The sequence below is a fragment of the Sander lucioperca genome, chromosome 8, assembly GCF_008315115.2.
Source record: "Sander lucioperca isolate FBNREF2018 chromosome 8, SLUC_FBN_1.2, whole genome shotgun sequence".
Classification (NCBI taxonomy): Eukaryota; Metazoa; Chordata; class Actinopteri; order Perciformes; family Percidae; genus Sander; species Sander lucioperca.
In genome coordinates, this window is record NC_050180.1 from 1,816,056 (window position 1) to 1,835,057 (window position 19,002).

The window sequence follows — 19,002 nt, forward strand, 5'->3', positions numbered from 1 at the left end:
TCTACATTGCTCAGTTTGGATACTAATGTTGTGCTTCTTATTCTCCGGTTTGTAATCTACATTTATTAGCACACATTTGTTTACGTTGTTTTAATAAAAAAATATCTGACTTATTATGGAAATGTGTTTGCAATGGAATGCCAATACAAGAGTATATTAAGAAAGAAAATCAAATTTGGAATAATTTTTGAAACTGTGGTTTCAGTTGAACAAATGAAAAAAAAAAAATGGAATACCAGGATTTAATTAATGAACTTTATAGGTGTTGGTAGGCATATTTTGAACAGAGGCTAGGCTAACGGTTTCCCCCTGCCTTCACTTTTTAGCATCCTGGATCCAGTTCTGTACTGCACATGCATGAGATTGATGTCAATCTTCTAATTTATTTCCCAGTAAAGAAAATGGAATATGCATATTTCCCAAAAGGCTGGAATTTGTCCTTTACTTACTGAAAGAGTTCAAGTGTGTGCTGTATATGTCTTCAGCTCGTCTCCGGCTACCCAACAATTTCAGCTCTTGCTGAGCAAAAATGCTTTGAGGCAATCTCATGAAATGTCAACAACGCTGCTCGTGCTGCATCCTCACTGCACTCAAGCAGGAGTACTGTGAGAGGGGTTGGGGGGTGGTGGGTGGATGTCTTGAGAGAGTACAGAACCTGTTTTAATGGACAGGCACTTGGCACCTTTTCCCCCAGAGAGGCTACAATGGCCACAGCCCAATCACTGTCTGCTGACGCACTGGAGCCTGTTGGCTCGTACAAGCCAATCCCCAATGTCCCCCCTGCCTTCCCGCCTCTCCCACCCAGGCCTGCTTGTAGAAACATGCTGCCAAGCCAAACACTCACTGATGAAAAACAAATACGACGCTGTCAGCCTCACTACCTCACTACCTCACAGGCTGCAAATGACTCGGGGAATTTAACCTCGTAACTCATGTACCTCCCAAGCCCCGTCTCGGACAATTGTAGATGTCACTGTAGCGGGTTGGATATATTGTAAGCATATGAATCTTGTGTGTAATATAAACACCCCCCAGGAGGGCTCCCGTTTAACTGCTTAACAAATGTCACTGATCTGTTTGGGTTACAATTAGCATTGCATTAGCAGGCCAGCCGTATTGCTGTCAGGTGCTGGGCAGCTTTGGCGGCCTGTAATAAAATTTAAACAACCTTGTTTCTTTTTGAGTTTGTTTTCCACTTGTGCTCCGTTGTCTTTCATGATAACCCACACTGAGCCGATCTCCTCTCATCTTCATAGAGAAAGGGATCAATGTGAGAGCCACTGGAGGGTGCATTAGAGGATCCACACCAACTGGGTCCCTCTCTCTGTTCATACTTTATCAAAGGCATCTAATTAGGCATATGGGTAGGGAAAGAACAATGGTGTATAGGCTGAAGGAGTCACTTCTGGATGAGAGTCGGAGAGAAACAAGTGCTTTGCTGCTTCTCAGTAGGAGGGAGGGAAGACGGTGCATGTTACGGTTTGTGTGGTTTATCAACAGTGAGATAATTTCATCCAAGGTTGACGCATAGGAGATAGGGGCCTGGTGGATCATTCAAAAGGATACATTTTGAAAAATGAATAATACCTTCTGAATTTTTTGTTAGAAACTTTCACACAGCCTTTGTTTAACCCAGGAGGTTGCATAAGAAGGACGTCTGGTTCACAAAGAAAAGTTGGCAGAGAGAAGTTGGGATTGTGGCAAACACAGAAGACATGAAAATGATCTTCCTTGACAAATTGAATTTGCTCAGATGTCCATGGAGCCATCCATATCCAATGGCAAAGGCCATCCTTAAAAAGAGACAAGAATTGCAATATTCACCCATTTATGACCAAAGTTCCATACTTGAAGGTTCTGTTTGCTTCGCTTTTTAGATACACAATAGCATCGACTAAAAAACATTGGTTGCCGGACTGGGTGCCGCAGCACCGTAAGGTGCCTCAAAGATACCCCATGGAGTTTTAGTAGCAAGATTAGCCTATTCTGTTTGTATCTTGTTCATGCAAGGAGGACAATAGTGCGCATAGAGGTACTTAAGGGAGTGTTGCCCTATTGTATCTGTGTGCACACTAGTGACAAACACTATTTACTGTACTCCTCTGATTGACAGTTGGTGGCAGTAATGTGACAAGAAATGTGGCAATGAGCCATCAAAGTGAAGGAAGAGGAAGACAATGTAGGTTTAATCTCCCAACAATTGGTCCTGTAAATTATTTGTACATACATTTTACATAAACACAATCTGTTTGGTGAGAAACAATGAATGAACTTTGTTGGTTTTCAAACAAAAAGGAAATCCAAAGCATACCTTTAGGGATGGGCCAAGCGTTCCACAAGATTTATTTTTTGTATTGACATTTTTAAACATGTTTCACCTCATAAATCATCATAAAACATTTTATTACATATTTTTTTCATTTGTTTTCATTCAAAATAGACAAATTAGCAATAAATACCAAACCAACGGCATTAAAAAAAACAATTACATATGGAGTTATGCCGCAGCTAAGATTGGTGTTATCACAGCTCATGGTTGCTTGTTGTCGTAGTAGTGCAACATAAACTTTTCTTTCACACTTTCTGAACCTTAGCTTTCCAAAAGAAATACATTCAGACTGTACAATGAAGGCTTAGGGTTTATAGTGATAGGGAAAGCTTGGTATTGCACACAGAATGTCTCAGCAGGGAAAAGCTTTCAAATGCAGCGAATGGTGCCACGTACGCTCAGAAGACATTTCGAAGTGAATCACCTCTTTTTCGCCAGTAAAAAAGATGTTGAATCCTTAAAGTTAGTGAAACAGCTAAGTAAAAACAGAATCAATGCATGTCATGTACGCATGTTTCTTTGTGTGCATTTTTCCTAAAAAAAACCTAAAATGTAAGCTAATATTCTTAAACACTGAAGGGTTATGTGGTTAAAGAAAGTTGGGAACCTGAAATGTAAAACAACTGGCAACAGAGGCAAAAGGATAATGCATACTGTGCTAAAAGAATCATAGGTCAGTTTTATTTGTTTTCTCCCTCCCTTCTTCTTGAGCCGTCACTTCACACGCGGTGACCGTTGCTCCCCATTCTTTCAGGGCTCTGGCAGGAACACAAAAAGCCTTGTCCTGTGCACTTTGATATACACCCCCGATGCAAGATGTGCCTTACTAATGAACCATAGAGACTAACAGATTAATGTGGAAGGCAAACAGCGTCCTGTTGAAAATCCCAAAAGGTCCCCCATCTGGCAGGCGAGCATTGTTTAGTCTCACTTCCAACTCCTTTTTAGGAGGAAGCCATTTTGATGGAGAAAATGGATGATCCAAAGTCCGCCGGTCACACCAATTGGTGCCGTGAAAACACCGCCTGTATTTGACTAAGGAGGCCAATGTCACCAAAGTCCCCGAAGCAACCGTTAGCTAAATAAGCCTTGTCAGGTCTCGCTATCAAAGTCGAGGTCTATATAGGGAGATTTATACCCCTGCCATTGTTGTTGTTAGAATGCCCCGAGAGAGCCTCCCTTAAAGATGTGTGCAGTCTTACGGCTGCACAGGTCCATGCAGAGACTGAACAAACCCGGTGGACAGCAGGCCTGTCAGGGCTGTGTTTGACGAGGGCTTGAAAAAAGTCTGTCTGTCACCACAGAGCAAATGTGTTAATCTGAGAGAAAACAACACGTCTGAGATTCCCCCCGCCGCTCTATTGACTCCATGTAGACTCAATAGTAAGTGTTCATCAAGTGCTGTTCGTTCACATCATTAGATAGCTTACAGCAGTGATGTAAAAGTACTAATACCACACTGTGAAAGTCCTGCATTGAAAATGTTACTGGAGTAAAAGTATGTAAGGATCACCAGGAAAATGTACTTAAAGTATTAAAAGTAAAAGTACTCAATGCAGAAAAATCCTCCCATTGTAGAAAGTGTAAAGGATCCAAACAGTTGTGTGTTTAATGGTCTAATCATCTCAGCTGGACTGTTAGACCGTTATATTGTTGGCTAGTTTACTTTTAGTTTAACATCAGATGTTATAAACGACATGTGTTTTGTGTGCAGGAATCTTAATGTGTAAAGTAACTAGTAACTAAAGCTGTAACAGATGAATGTAGTGGAGTAAAAAGTACAATATTTCTCTCTGAAATGTAGCGGAGTAAAAGTAGAAAGTGGCATGAAAAAAAAAAATAGAGACTCAAGTATAGTACAAGTACAAAGTAACATTTGTACTGTAGTCCCTTTGTACTGTCCCTTTGTATTTAAAGCTTACATTCATTGGTGCACTGTATCTCACAACAACAGAATACAGCTGTATTTTAACCAGTTATCAATAATCTCCCACTTTCCTATTGTCAAGCTGTCCTGTCAATCCTAACCCTGTCTAACCCTAATCCTAACCCTAACCCTTTATTGAGATTCTTATTCAAAATGCCTGATTTTGTGGGAGCTTTTGTAAAAAATTGCGATAAAAGTTGCGCTGTCTTTTGTATTTTTGTTGTGATTAAGTTGCAAGAGACTGTGAGTGAAAACTGCAAAAAAAAGTTGTGATTTTTTTGTGTGGGTATAATTCTTTAAAATTAAAAAGGAAACTTATTTTGGGGAAAACAGAACTACTCTGGGCTGAGTTTACCTAGTAACCTTACCAAAAAGGCTCAGGATGCTGCAAATGTTGGTTTGGCTGGTGGATTTAAGGCAAAAAATTATAGTTTATTGAATAAATCAAATTTGAAAATATCTGTCAGTGACTTGTTGATCTTTACATTGTTAGTTAATTTCCTATCCTGTCCTTGGACACACATTCATACGGTTTGATAAAGGACTTATTGGAGCTGTCCTCAATTTAGGTCTATCGTGTACATCTCCAGTTTTTCCTGGATCCTTCGTGTGCACAAACACGCAGCTTTCAGCGACTTTAGAGTGAAAAATTGTTACAGCGTACATTGATGTTAAAATGTATCAACCCAGTTGTTGTGTTCCTCACGTCACGTTATTGTCACGCGTCGCCCGCGGGCGTGTTAGGCGTCCTTTCCCCATTCATCTTTTCCTAAACCCAACCTCCTCCACCCCGTTATTGTCGCGCGTCCCCCGGTAAAGTTGGGGTGATTGGTCAAAATTGCAAGTTGCCCCGCATTCACGGTGATTGTTGCCATCGCGATTTATTTTTAAGCCGCTGCTGCCAAGTCATCAAAATGGTTGAAAAAAACATTGGTTCCCATGGAAACCACACAGTGACTTATGACACCTGTGAACAATGGTGAAAGACATGGCAGAGGCAATTTGCAGAAGAAGTAAGCAGTTTCTCTGTGGAGTTTTAACTTTAAGTTTAACTTAAAGCTAAAGTTAAATGTGTTTTAAGCAAAAACAAGTAAAAAATAACTGAAATTGACAATGTGAATGGTACCTGCGAAGGTATGATACTTGAAACAACACTATGAACCACTATGAGTCAGCTTTTTAATAGCTACAGATTGTGGATCTAATTGATATTCTTGTGGAGCTGTTAACGGATTTGGAGGACAAAGGTAAAATGTTCCTCCACAGAGCTGTATAAATTCATAGCAGCGCCTCGCTGTTATTGCAGGAAGAGTTGGAGTCGTAACACACTTTATAGAGCTAAAAGCCTGCTCCCAAAACCCAAAGAGTGTGAAGCGAGCTCACTGGAGATGAAATCTCAGCATATGGTGCTATGGTTATGAAACTACTAATAGCTCATGGGACACCCTCCTACTCTAAGAACACAAGTTTCTAAGAGATGATAAACAATTACAAACAGTTGTGTGAGTTATTTTGCTGTAAAATGAATATGAAAGTCATGACTAAACAAGCCCAAGGCTTTAGTGTTAGCCTGAAGGTGTTTTTTGTTTCCTGGTGAGTGAAGTGGGTGACTCACGCTTCCATATCAGTAAATTAAAATAAAAAAAAAGAATAGCCAAAAAACTCTCCTATTAAAGCTGCAATAAGTGATCATTTGGGCCACTAGGGGGCAGCAAAACAATTTTGAATACAACAGTGACACATTATCAACTTATGAAGTCGATATGGCACATGTGTTAGCGAACAGTTGCCTATTTACACATCCAGCAGACACACAGCAACATTAGAATTAATTTGGAGTCATCTATCTGGAAACTTGGAGAATGCAAGGCCAATATTCACTGTCATTTTAGTTCTGTTCTGAGTGAGAAATGTTAACAAACAACAGTAACAAAGGAAAAAATATTTGGGCTTTGATGGGACTCCATGGTGCATTCAGTTGCACCTTGTTAAACTAATGGTGCATTCAATTGCACCTGGTAAACTCTGATATAGTCAAACTGTTGTTTTAAAGTACCTTTCTGCCAGGTAGTGGCTCTTATTGCCGTCACTGCTGAAAAACGTTTAAATTGAAAATTGAGTTGAATCGTGACCTTAACCCTTGTGTTGACTTCGGGTCAAATTGACCCGTTTTCAATTTTTGTTTTATATCAGAAAATATGGGATGTAGAAATAAGCACTGAAAATGTGTAGAAGAAACATTTAACAATTTAAAACGTTGGAAAAAGCAAAAACAAATGAAAAGGTATTCTACAGTTATTTCAATATTTATTTTTCTTTCTAAATGCATTACAAATGTAGTCAGTTGAATACCAAAACTGTGCACTTATCCATAATCCTAATTGTTTTGATATTTAATCTGGATGAAGCATCTCTGTAACAGAATTTGAAGGAAGGAAGAGTGAGTGACGAGTGATGTTCTACAGTCGTTTAACAACTTGAGTGACAATTTCCTTTGATATAGTAATATAAATGTAACAAAAAAATAAGCAATATCATAAACAGCCCATATGTTTACTCACATAATAATCCCCAAAATCATTAAAAATACAATTCCAATTTACCTAGACTTATATAACAGACTAACGTAAATTTAACAGACACTCTTATTAATATCAGAAGTTTGATTTGTACCTTAAAAAATAAAAAAAAACATATTATTCTTTACTTATCATGGTTGACGCTAGCTGTCAAAGCTATGTGATCCTTTAAACCTTGTATAGTCTTTGCGTTGACCATTCACTTGTCCTTCTTCGGTTTGCCTGTTTATAAAGCATACAGTAGCCTATAAATTATTCCCCAATTCTGCGTTACGTCGTTTTAGCCAACTACATTCTAACTTATTACTATTTTTACACTTCTTTCTGCAATTCATGATCAAAAAACCCTTCATTTACATGACAATATACCTAATTTGTGAGTAAAATAACCAACATGTTTATGGATTATCACAGATTTTTACCATTTTATTTTGGCGTTGTATGGAACCATCCGTTATTTTTGGGAAATTTGGTTGAAAGAAACCCATATTTTTGATATAAACTTTGAAAACTGGTCAAATGTGACCCGAGTACAACAGGAGGGTTAATAAATAGTTTATATAATATAATAAGAAACATTGTTAGAGCAACAACCAGAACTGTAATCCATTCTTAATGAAAGCGGTTGATCAGTGAGACATTTCTAAACTTTATAATTGTGGGAGCCAACCCAGAGAGAGCATAGAGCTGTTTGATCACACCAGTGCTGAATACAAAGCCTTCCCATATCAATGCCCAGATCCAGACCTGTGAGAATACTCCTCGCTGACTGGACCAGATGCTCCATGTTCCCACCTGGAGAGAGCAGACGACGGGACACCGCTGCCCCCCCGGCCGGGACAGAATCTGTGTCCTTTGATCTGCAGATGCTCCGATGTTCCCGCTGCAACTAACACCTGAGTTCTCCCCTCTTCACCCTGGGCTTACTGGCTACGGTCAAGTTTTGATTTGGCTGTTATCCTCCACATTTGTATACCCCAGTGATACACAAACAGAGATAATTAACAAGAGGAAGTTATGAGATCACATGAGAGGGAGGCACCGTTGCTCTGTCCGGTGCTTAGCACCGCCCAAAATGATTGTGATTGGTTTAAAGAAATTCCAATAAACCAGAGCACGTTTTTCTCCCATACCATGTGGAGGAAGGTCTGGCAATGCGAGACTTTAGTCACATCAACAACAATAATTAAAGATAAAAAACTAAAACATATATGACTACTATGAATTTAATGTGTTATTTCTTCATTATTATGATTATTATTATTATTTCATGTGATGTGGAAACGTGAAACCTCTAGTGCACTTTGTGTGTTCTTCCATCTGCCTAGTAAACTACGTGTATTTAGCATTTCAGGCTGTAGCACGGGTTTCCACATGCAGTCAGTGAAGTCAGGTTTTGGCTCTACTCTCTGTACACGAACAATGGTAACCTCACGAGCCAGATAGCTTGTTACACAGAACCATCCGAAGGCTGTAAATGGAAACTGTTTGGGAAAGGTGCGGTTCGCTGGTAGTTCAGACCAAAACACATTACTTGCAGCCTGGATGGAGAATAATAATATGTGTAATATGTGATCTTGTGATAACACGAGAATCCAGCTGCTGTGCAAGGTAAGAACAATGGTATCAAACTTGGCAACCTCACTGCGTCAACAACACTTCAAGAAGCTGCGTTCAGTCATTGCTGTTTACCAAGAAATCATTCCAGTAGCCTTCCTAACTTCCCCTAAATAACCAACATTTTTTACATTTCTGGTTGTGTACAGTGAGTGTGTAAGTGAAACAAACAAGACACAACATGTATGTTAGTGAGCTTCATTGGTGTTGGTAGACATATATATTTTATAAGCTACAGTAGCTGTTTCTCCCTTCCTCCAGTCTTTATGCTTATCTAGGCCAGTCAAATTCGGACTCAGCTTTGTACTTAACACACAGACATTAGATTAATAAAGATCGCTCACTCTTTCTAAGAGCCCTTTAACCCAAGCATGTTAACTATTTAAGAGTTGTATCCTTTTCCACTTTCATCACTGTGCCTACTCTTTCTGTTTAAATGAATGAATGAATAATTCTCTAAATAAGAGATCTTCAACAGGGGTCCTCAGAGTTAACACATTGTTTAATCATTTAATTCCTTTCCCCCCAAAAGTTAAATATGTCTGACAATGTACATAAACATAAGTCCAACATATTTTTATATAAGATTATTTTTTGGGGCATTTTAGTCCTTTAATTCCACAGGACAGATGAAGACATGAAAGGGGAGAGAGAAGGGGAATGACATGCAGCAAAGGGCTACAGGTCGGAGTCGAACCTGCGGCCACTGCGTCGAGGAGTAAACCTCTATATATGTGCACCTGCTCTACCAACTGAACTAACCCGGCCACAGTCCAACCTATTTTTAGCAAAGATAAATCGGCCTTTTGGTGATTCGTTTATTTATTAAATAATATATATATATATAGAGGTTCACGCCTCAACCCAGGGGCCGCGGGTTCGACTCCTACCTGCGGCCCTTTGCTGCATGTCATTCCCCTTCTCTCTCCTCTTTTGTGTCTTCATCTGTCCTATGAAAAAAAAATAAAGGCCTAAAATGCCCCCAAAAATAATTTATTATTATTATTAATGACAAGCTTATTGGCCTTGTAGGTAGGTAGCCATCCACAGATGCAGTTAAGCTTAAGGATGAATTGTTCTACATGTATGTTTAACATTAAAACATGATGTATAAAGATATGAATATGTCAATTATTATTGTAATACCTTAGAATGGTATGCAGCATAAAAAGGTACGTGTAAAGGCTTTAGGCCGCCCTATACGTTATTGTAAGCCCAGTTTAATATGCAACTTCATTTTATACAATATGTAGTGGTGTGCTCAGTCTCTCTTTCAGCTAAGGGGTCTTTGGTCTAAAAACATTGAAGACCCCTGTTCTAAATAGTAACACCAAAGAAAAAGCTACCTTGGGTTGTGTGTTGTGGGCTATTCCAGGTATAGTTGCTTAGGGTTGCATGTTTCTTCTTTTTCTATGGATAAATAAAAAATATGCAAATTGTATGTAGTGTTAATAAGTGAGTTTGTATTAACTCGGTATGTGTGTGTGTGTGTGTGTGTGTGTGTGTGTGTGTGTGTGCGCAGGTGTGTTTGTGTGTGTGTGTGTGTGTGTGTTCACATGTGTGTGTGTGCTGCTTGTAATCAGTCCGCTGCCTTTGTTGCTAATTACTACTTCTGTTCTCCGATCTAATCTGATTAGAATTCAGTTTTCTGTCCATATCTCTTTCTTCTCTTTGTCATCCTCTGCTTTTTTCATCCCCTCTAGAGGAGACAGTCAGATAGCCTGGTCTGATTTTCTTTCAAGCTATGCTGGTTTGTCTGAATGCAAGAAAAGGCTGCCATCCATACACTTTATCATGGATTCATATCACATACAGCTGGCCATGCATGCAAAATATCACTGTAATGAAGCAGAGGGCAGGAGTTGTGCTTTGTAAATGTCACATTTTCTTTGTATCAGCAAATTCTGCTCTTTTTCCTTCACATTTTGCTCACTTTTCTGTGGTGTTGTACCATACAAAATGAGTGCAACAGAGCTAGAGTTTCTCTTTCATTTCATAATAATCCATCCATCCATCTAGGATTATGTTTGATTGCCCCTTTTTTACTCTGTTAAAATACTTAAAGGACAATTCCGGCGCAAAATGAACCTAGGGGTTAATAACATATTTGTAGTCGACCGTTCTCTGGGATCTGTTTTCATGCTAATCAAATCTCTAGCTTTAAACAAGCTACCGCAAACCAGTGGTTAGCTGTTAACGCTAGCTTTCGGGGCAGATGGTAAATCACTATTTCTAGACCACTAACATGGCTCAAAATAGCACCACACTTCAACGGTAGCATAATGAGGGTCCCTACATGCAAACCAAAGCATTGAGAACTTTGTAAGTGTACAGACAGTTTATTAAAAAGTAGGGCTGTGCAACGATTAAAAGTTTTAATCGCGATTAATCACATGACTTCCCTGATTAATCACGATTAATCACATTGTTATACGCAAAATCCAATAATGATAATGATGATAATGATTGTGGCTCTGGATTTTGAGGGCAGTTGTAACAACTGCCCTCAAAATCAGTTGCGTATAACAATGTGATTTTGAGGGCAGTTGTTGAGGGCAGTTGTTATATATATATATATATATATATATATATATATATAACAACTGCCCTCAAAATCCAGAGCCACAATCATAACATTAACATTAACATTAACATTATCAATTAACCAGTCTATGTTCAGTACCAAATGTCCCTATTAGAGTGAGGTGAAGCACAAAAAAAGTTCACTGCTGGGATTTACTGTGTTGGAGACTAGTCTGTAAAGTCCATGTTTATACTGGATTTCCTTTGGAGAATATCACTCAAAAAAAGAACCAGAAAACACTTTCAGTGCAGTTTGTAGAGTCCTAAAACTTGACGTTTTTTTACTCCTCTGCACTAAGCCAGTTGCTAAGGCACACAAGATTATATACATTTTCAGATGATAATAAATAAGCTTTTCTTTGAGAAAAGAACAAAGAACGGCACTGAAATCATTCTTAAAAAAGGAAGATGTGTTCAGAGTTTTGCAGACCGGATACGGCAAAAATTTAATCTATCAACTAGCTCCGCTACCTTCTTTGTTGCTCTGCCTGGTTGTAGCGCTATCCTATTGCGTGCAGAGGGAATTTGAAAGACAACCATTTATCCCGCCCCTCAGATTGAGCCCTGCCAATGGTGAGTTCCCAGACCCAACATCTGGATGTGGGTCTGGCTTGTCAGGCTAAAAGAAGCTCTCTTCTTCTGTACAATATGACCAGCAAGAAATAAACAACCTTTCACAGGGTACGGAGGTTGCAGGTGTGGCCAAGTACTTCTGTTCATAGGGGGCCAGCCGGCTGTGTGAGCCTGCATGTTTGGACCACCACTCTAATGGACAGGACTCTGAACTGATGGCGGGCTCTGCTCTGTATCGATGCACAGTGATGTCCAGTAGTCCCTAGTGAGAGCAACAGTGGGTGCACGTTGTAAAGTTGTCGCTTTTGCAGTCCTCTCCTTTTCATACAACTTGTGTATTCTTCTTGAGGGAATCTCATACCTCCCGTTTTGTTGCGATTCTCAGAATGTTTCTCGGCCTGTCTGTAGCTATCCACTTCGCTATGGCATTTGTTAGCTTCTCTTGCCTTTGTTTATCTATAATTCTCCCACACGCTGCATCTAATGTAGTCTGTCGAAGCCTCGCGCCACTGTTTGTTTCGTTGAATGATTTGCTGCTGTGTGTATTGCATTTAGCGATAACGCGTTAACTTGCCCAGCCCTATTAAAAAGATAGATTATAAAGACAGTAGCGTTCATGTTTACATGCGGGCGCCATCTTGGAAAACTCATGAGCAGGCGAATCACGAACGCTGTGTTTGAGCTATGTTACTGGTTACTGGTTGCACGCCGTTCATTGTTCGACTGGTCGTGACTGTTTTCATATAAACATGAACACTACTGTCTTTATAATCTGTCATTTTGTACACTTACAAAGTTCTCAATGTTTCGGTTTGCATGTAAGAACCCTCATTATGCTACCGTTGAAGTGTGGTGCTACTTTAGGCCTTGTTAGTGGTATAAAATAGTGATTTAGCCTCTGTCCGGAAAGCTAGCGTTAGCAGCTAACCACCAGTTTGCGGTAGCTTGTTTAAAGCTAGAGACGCATTCGATTAGCATGAAAACAGATCCTAGAGAACGTTTGACTCGGTACACATATGTTATTAACCCCAAAGGTTCATTTTGCGCCGGAATTGTCCTTTAACATTAAATAGGAGATCCATGTCTTCATGAGGCCTCTCACTCGCTCTCTAATCACACACACACACACACACACAAACTACTCATCCTTCATCCCTCAGCACGAACATAGCCTTAATGTACACTGTTTCCAATAGCAACTGCAGCTAGCAACTAGAGAAAACAAACTAACAAAAATAATGAAAAAGATAGCAAAACAGTTCGGCATAAGCAGCCTGTGTCTCTAAATGGACTCTGAAGTGGCAGCATGTGAGGGAACAGGCTCACTGCTATATGTGACTGGATGAGTCAGATATGGGGTTTTGGATGGAGAAGCAGCATTTTGCTGCATGTGTGGCACAGCACCACTGTGACATTACATTTACTCCATGTAAAGGAGGGACACGGTGTGCCTGCATGGAGGGGGATTGACGGATTACATCTCATGGGATTCTGGTAATCTGATGAGAACACAAGCACTGATTCTGTGCATTCCCATAGTGCATTAGTGTGTGTTAATATTAAGAAACAATTAGCTGTTTATTTGAAATAAAATTACACTTACTTTCTTAGCTTTGGCCATGAAGGACAGTCATGTTTAATTGTGCAGAAAATACAAAATGCCAGATGATCAGACAGATTGTCAACAATCTGACAAAAATAAAAGAAACAGAACAAACTTTTTTTGAAGGTGACATAATTATACCTATACTTTACATCATGGGAAAAGTTAGTAAAAATGTTATAGGTTCATTGAAACATGACGTGCTAAACAACAGTACAGCCAGTTGGAATGATGTTGCCTAAAGCCCAGTTCAGACCAAAGATTTGTGAAACTTGCGACTACTTGCAACGCGCCGGTCTGCAGCGTTCTGAAACCTGCCACTTCACACCATGCAACGAGACGAGACGGTGCATCATCTTCATAGCAACGACTCTTTGTACTTCAGCCAGGCTTTTTGTAGCTGGCAGATGCGCAACTACCCAGTGTCAGAGGGGTATGCAGCAACAATTTTGGCGCCCGCCCCCCCCCGCCAAAAAAGGTGTGCCAGACATCAACATGTATGGGCTTTAAATAATAAAGGTTTATTTTAAAGTATATCAGCGACATTAACGGTTGCCCTTGGCAACCAAATTGTGACAATTGGCAACCTAATCATCACCCCTGGTTGATGTGATTTGAGTGGTGAGTGGCTTTCCATCTCTGTCTGCACTATTTTTCCCCCGAAAAGGACACAGTGAATAGGTTGGTCAACAGAACTTCAAACAATACTGGACATTTTGTTTTGTGTGGTCTAACTAATATAACTCCTACCTGATGTCTAGACTAGTCTCATCTCTACGGGATGTCATCACTGGTCTCATCTCTACTTGATGTCACCACTGGTCTCATCTCTATGTGATGTCATCACCGACCTCATGTCTGTCTCATTCACTCCTTGCCTGTGTTCTTCTCCACTAAGACATACTGTCAAACAAACATGATGTAATAGATTTTTCATTAGTTTTTCCATATTAATAATATTAAGAAATTAATCTGTTGGTATCAAGTGGCTCCCCCTACACTTCCACCTAATGTTAGACCTACCTGTTGCCTTCCCCTGTCTTTCCTGATCCACCATCCTCACACCTGAATGAAATGAACTCACTGTTAAATATAGCAGCCTAAATTCAATTCTTATCAGCCTAGTGATGGCACCAGATAAGACAACTATTATGCAGTAAGGTTGTGCTGCTGTCGAAATTACATTCACATTTTGTTTTTTAAATAATATATTTTTTTTTAAATATTTATTTATTTTTCTTCTTGTCATTTATTGTGCATGCTACCTTATATTTACCAGTTATTTTACATTAATACAATTGAGATATGTCATGCATGGGATTGGTACCATTGGGTTTAACCAAAATCTAAATGTAGCTATCAGCAACATTGGTTTGCATTAAGTTAGCAAACACTAGCCAGTCTGTTAATATATGGAGGCTTGAATATTTGCAAGCCTCCAAGTTTGGCAAATATATGCATGATTCCATGGTAAACCAGAGTTATTGCATTAGTTATGTTTTCCAGATTCTTGTCATTTATTGTACATTATATTTACCAGTTTTCAGCTCAGCAACCTCGGTTCTGCATATTCTAAGCTAGCTGTTAACCCCATTTGGCTGCTACATTCCCAGTGTTAGCAAACACTAGCCAGTCTGTTAACATGAAAATTTGCAAGCCTCCAAGTTTGGTAGCAAATATATGTATGATTCCATGGTAAACCCCCATTTGGCTGCTACATTCCCAGTGTTAGCAAATGCTAGCCATTCTGTTAACATGAACATTTGCAAGCCTCCAAGCACAGACGTCACACTTTAAATCCTACCTGTTGCCTTTCACCATCCACTTATAAATTAACTGCTGTCGCATCCCTGGACAGGTCATCTCATTTTCCTTCTTTCTTTTTCTATTTTTAGCCCCCGACAGCTGTTTTGCTTTAGACATCTTTTTCCATAGACGACAACTCACTACTCGTACCTGCTCGCTCGGCGCTCACGGCGCCCACCCGCTCCCCGCTCCCCCACTCCCTCTTCTATGTCACTATTCTATGATGGATTCTTATGAGACAGGGCGCATACTCTAGCCTCTTAGTCCTCTAAAATGTTATATAATAACATTGAGGAAATGCAGAAATGATTTAGAAACGCATGACAGCAGCTACATATAGAAAATACAAAAAACAAAAAACAAAAAAAAAAAATATATATATATATATATATTTTTTTATTTTTATTTTTTATTATTTTTTACCATTGCTTTGGCGCCCCCCATGGTGCTGCACCCCTATGCGCCACATATAGCGCATACCCACCTTTCACGCCACTGGTAGCTGGATATATGATTTGTTGCGTCTTAATATGAATGTGGATAAAGTCAGTGACAGTGAGAGGCTTCCTACAGTTCCATTTCAAGTGATGAATCGGTGAAAATACGTTATTTTTCTGATTCACAGACCATCTGGATGACAAAAATATTCTGTCTGCTACACGATAAAAAAGAATAGTCTGAGGATTCTGGAAATGTCTTCAGGACAGCGTTAAGTGCTGTTAAATGACCTTGGGTTTTTTAAAGATCGATTATTGTTATTATTTTTTCAAGTGGCACATAGTTAGTCACATGCAATGGTAACACATTATCATGCTGGGACTATAAGCTAAGATAGTCTTTAAAGATGGTCTAAATGTGACCAACATTCTATATTTAGGTCACATGATAACACTTGGTGATGAGGACCGTGAGATGAGGTTCAAAGCACCTTATTTACATAAAGTTATTTCAGGTTCTTGCTTTTCTTTGGCCGTTAGCATAATAAGTGGATACCGATAGTATTTTCATGGCTACATGTAGATAGATATACTGTACAAGTTTCAAATCTAATACAAATGATGTGCTCTCTTGAGATTATGCATGTGATAACTACGTACAGGAAAAGCAAGCCTCAAGGGACTCTTTTCCACCATGAGAACGTCTCCTATGACTCTATGTCCTTTTTAGCTTGAAAATACATTTAATTTTGGGTATCCTGGCCAAAGATTCTACCCAGAAAACCCAAAGTGGTTTAGAGAGAGAAAACTATTGGCGTGGAGATTGAAGCACTGATTATTGATAACTGGTTAAAGTGCAGCTGTATTCTGTTGTTGTGAGATAAAGTGCACCAATGAATGCAAGCTTTAAATACAAAGGGACAGTGGTGGAACACAAGTACATCTACTCAAGTACTGTACTATAGTACAAATGTTAAGGTACTTGTACTTCACTTGAGTCTTTTCTTTTCATGCCACTTTCTACTTCTACTCCGCTACATTTCAGAGAGAAATATTGTACTTTTTACTCCACTACATTCATCTGACAGCTTTAGTTACTAGTTACTTTACACATTAGGATTTCTGCACACAAAACACACATAGTTTATAAAATCTGATGTTAAATTATAAATTAAACTATCCAACAATATAACGGCCTACAAGTCCAGCTGAAATGATTAGACCATTAAACACACAACTGTTACTGTAAAACGGGAGGATTGTTCTGCATTGAGTACTTTTACTTTTAATACTTTAAGTACATTTTCCTGATGAGACCTACATACTTCTACTCAAGTAGCATTTGAAATGCAGAAATTTTACTTGTAACAGAGTGTTTTTACAGTGTAATATTAGTCCTTTTTCCTAAGTAAAGGATCTGAATACTTCTTCCAGCACTCCAAAGGGAAATAGAAATATATGGTAATGTACAACATCTTGTACCACTTGATGATAAGGTGCCTTGCATGTTTTCAGGGGTGGAGATTAAGAGTTTGAACAAAGAACTTGAATTGACACCATCTATTAAAAGCACTAGACCACTCTTGTTCCCATCCTCTTCGGTCTCCATCGATTGACATTTCATTGAGTCTTTTATCCGATTGTTTCATCAACACAGCCGGTTCCGTTCTCAAGTTTGAAAGATAGCACGTCCAATATCTGCTGTTTGAGATGTGAAGGCCTGCTGATTCGACTTTTCTCTTCCTGCTAAATAATGAAGCCTGAGACGGCATGCCAGCGAGAGTCTCCGAGTCGCTTGTTTCCTGCAGGGATCTAATCAGAAGGCAGCATCAGTGCTTCATCACTCTACCTCTGCTCAGTGCGTCTACAGATGTGCAGGAAGTTCACTCCAGAGTAATTATGCCCTATATGTGTGTACTCAGCATGTTCATATGCTATTTGTGTTGAAACGCATCTGCCCTTTGGCTCTCTACCTGCGGCTTCCAGTCGCGTTCCTGCCAAACTCCGAGCGTAAGAATGTTGATGAACATCGGCATCGCCAGGTCATTTTTCCAGGGCTTCATCCCCGAATGTTTTGACTCTAGTCCCGAATGTAATTTTTAAATTAAAATTAAAATTTGCATAATATTATTATAATAATTTTGCTACATTTAGTTTGATGTTCCTGTGACGTTTACAGTCTATGGTTCGGACTCAAACGCACAGAGCACTGAAACTAGTCTATGTCCACAACATTCCAATTCCGGGATTGCTCGGTGCCGCTGGAAATTGCGTTCTAAACTCCGGTGGATTTGTGAGGACTATGGTTAACTGCTCCTCAGATCTCTGCAGGGTAAATCCAGACAGCTAGCTAGACTATCTGTCCAATCTGAGTTTTCTGTTGCACGACTAAAACTACTTTTGAACGTACACATGTTCCACCAAAACAAGTTCCTTCCCGAGGCTATTTTGCAGAGGCACTGTGGCTTCGTGCGGCGCTCAGCACCGCCCAAGACAATCTTGATTTGTTTAAAGAAATGCCAATAAACCAGAGCATGTTGTTCTCCTATACAGGAATGCTGTGTGGACTAGCCATGTGAGACTACCAACCCTACAACTTCTGTGTGGTACAAGACCACAGCACTTCCTGAACGTTCAAAAGTAGTTTTAGTCGTGCAACAGAAAACTCCGATTGGACAGATAGTCTAGCTAGCTGTCTGGATTTACCCTGCAGAGATCTGAGGAGCAGTTAACCATAGTCCTCACAAATCCACCAGAGATTAGAACGCCAACACAAAGAAAGAGGAAGGTGATGGACATCCGGCCAAAATAAGGGACATCCAGCGAGTATCAGACGCCGAGGGCTGAGACAAAGCGTCAGTATTTGTTGGGGAACGGTCTGTGAGAGCCACGTGGAGGCAATCCCAGACTTCTTTTTTCCTCATTATTACGAGTACAGCCCCTTTAAGTCAAGATTTTAGGAAAAGAAATGGTATAAATTGCAGACATTTTCATAAAAAGACAAAACATTTATGCTGGTTAAAATCCATGCAGGTAGCAATGTGTTTCTCTCGAAACGTATTCAACATGATACCATATGTTCTTTTGCAAATTATTAGGAAAGTTTGGTTGCACAAGCAAGACTAAGTTCAAGTTCTGTGAGGGGTTTGCGTAGCAGAATATTAATTACCAGAGCTAAGTGAAGAGCAAAAAGAAAAACACTAAACTGCTGTTGAACTTGTCATTCAGCATTGTTTACCTGGTTTGCATGTGCTCCCTGGTGTATGTAGATGGAACGTTTGGCAGGAACTGCTGAAATGACATTGTTTTGACATTGCATTTTTCCAGGTGACATCTCTTCCAAACCCCGGAGGCTAGAGATTTATGCCTACAGTGACTGTGGAGAGGACAATGATGGCTTCCGCAGTGTTGTTTTATGACTCTGAGAGCCTGAATATCCCACACCTCTTTATGTTCAATATGTCTCTCTCTCTCTCTCTCTCTCTATCTCCAATCCTCAGAGTTTCACTGCACTCATGATCACCTCCTGGGATCAAGGTGGTGAGATG